Source organism: Zingiber officinale, chromosome 11B (assembly GCF_018446385.1).
Source record: "Zingiber officinale cultivar Zhangliang chromosome 11B, Zo_v1.1, whole genome shotgun sequence".
In the NCBI taxonomy this organism is placed as follows: domain Eukaryota; kingdom Viridiplantae; phylum Streptophyta; class Magnoliopsida; order Zingiberales; family Zingiberaceae; genus Zingiber; species Zingiber officinale.
The window spans coordinates 53986885-53989542 of record NC_056007.1 but is presented as its reverse complement, the minus strand read 5'-3'; positions in this window follow the sequence as shown (position 1 = coordinate 53989542).

The following is a 2658-nucleotide window of genomic DNA, read 5'->3' as shown; positions in this document are numbered from 1 at the left end:
CTAATCAACTAACTTGGATAGCAAATTAATCGAGTTAATCTCCAAATAAGACCTTCGTTAATCTACAAATCTATCAATTAATCCATACATTATCACAAACCTCAATACATAAACCATAACCCAAACAGAACCTTCAATTCCAATTTATCCATCCATTAGACAAGAGATCAAATCTCCCTTAATTAGGTACTATGCACAACCTAACTAAAACTGTAATCAAATAACCAATCTAACATAGAAATGAATTTAATTCTAAACTTACCCAAATTGGGATGAACTGCAGCTGATCCATGGCCGGAGCTACAATGATTAACCAACCTCCAAGAATCAGTCCTGATCCATAAATTCCTCTTGGATGAACTCCAACTGTTGCTGTGATGGTGAGCCTATTAGAACGATGGATCCAAGGCTAGGGCATAGTAGGCTCGGCTGCCAGCAAGATCAAGAGGTGAGAAGACAAAACCGTCAATCTCTGTGGTCGCAGCCACACGAAGCAGCACCAATTCAAAAGAAATCGAGAAAGGAAAGACCGATGGTGGTACTTCCGATGATTGCCAGCAATCAGCGGAACGGAAAAAAATCGGATAGTCGGGGCATAACACACCGGTGTTGCAGTGAGGAATCGAAGCTAGGGCTCCGATCATCATGCAAAGCAACCTCATCTTTGCTCAGCATCGCGACACTTGATCAGAGCAACACCCATGTCGATGAGATCGGAAGAGAGATGCTGCGACTCCGGGGTCCCTAAGGCATCGCCAGCCGTTGGCGCGAGAAGGCGCGACAATGTCAACGCAGTCGACGATCTAGGGCAGAGACGAGAGAGGGGAAGGGAGGAGAGAATCGGGCCGCCTGGTGGCCAAGAGAGCTTAGCGTCGATGGGGCATGCGGAGGGGAAGACCGCTGCCGGTGGTGAACTCGTGGCGATCGACGCGGTGTCGACGATGAAGAGTTGATGGGAGAGGGAGAGGTGAAGTCGGGAATCGGGGAGGAGAAGGGGGATCGACACTGCTCGGGCAGATGAGAGGAAGAGAAGGGAAAGAATAAGGAGATTAGGTATTTATAAATTTTAACTTAGGTTTAAGCAAATCAAAACCTAAGTTTATTTCTCAATCAACTTTCATTTTTTTGGGGTATTTCAAATAGGCTTTTTCCCAAGCCTATAAATTCATCCCCTCAAACTCGTCATACGAGTTTCGAAAAATTTTCAGAAAATTTTTAAAAATTTCTAATAAGTTTATTTGTCCATTAAACCTTATTATATTCTTATTATTTTGTTACGATATTTTACATTTAATCTATTTTTTAATTATATATATATATTTTTAATATGATATTAATTCTAATATATTTTTGTTGGACGATAATATAATTGGATGGAAAGAAAAAAAAAACTTTAGTATAGAAGATATATATTCTTTAATGAGTATAAATATGTGGATAAATATTCGATCCCCAATGAATATGGGGATGAAAAATATGAAATCCAATTCATTACCATTCCTATCTCAAATAGAGTATCGGGAGTTCCTTTTTGAAGGCGACATGCATACCCCGAGAAGTGGGTGACTATTGTGATTGAGTAGGTAGCCTTTGTCAAGTTGGCCACGCCTAGGAGAGGAGATCCAAGGGGCGACAGTAGAAAATTTTGTTGTATTAGTTATCTTATTATTTAATTAAGAATCTTGACCCTTTAATAATCAATTGTCAGTTGATTTAGTGAAACCCAAAATTAAGTTACGTTAATGTTTTTTTTTTTATTTCACACTGAAAATAATTTCAAAACTTATTAATAATTTCAACTTCTTATCTTTCTCAAATCACATAGGTATAACCTAATTTCTACTATCTGCATCGCTTCTTCTCGTCGTCTCAATCCTCGTTGGTTCTTTATCGTTCTCTTCTTCCCTACATCTCTCCAATTTTTACTATAACTTTTTTCTTCTTATCCTTTTTCTATCACAACACATAAATCCATCTGTTTCGACTCTTTTGCATATCAATACAACCACATTACTTCATCTTTATCTGTTCTCTTCTTCCCTCGGCCTCTCCAATTTTTACTATAACTTTCTTCTTCTTATTCTTTTTATATCATAACAAATAAATTCATCTGTTTCAGCTCTTCTGCATATTAATACAACCACACTAATTCATCTTTATCTCATCAATTTTTTAAGAAAAATCATGACGACATCTATCTATCTCTATATCTAATCCGTACTTTGGATGATATAAGATATTATCGTTATATAATTTAAGGTATTATTTTTGAATTAAGATTTTTATATAATAAATCATATTAATATTAATAATAATATTTAATTATTTGATAATAAAATATTTATTTTATAAAATTTATACGTATTTATATTATACACGTAATATGTGTACGTGATGGCCAGCCATTAATGATAAATCTGACTTTGGTATGCTTTGCCCATCACCATTAAAGCATTTGCTATAGTTGACTAACTGTGCATAACGGCATACTCTGCGTTTGGTTTGTAACAATCGTTGACCATTCATTTGCTATTAAATTATATATATAATATTATTTAGCTGTGATCCCAGGGGCAATTTATTAAAATTAAAAGTTACTATATTTGTTGAAAATTTAAAATTTATGCCCCTTCATCGACCCTTTATAAAAACATGGTC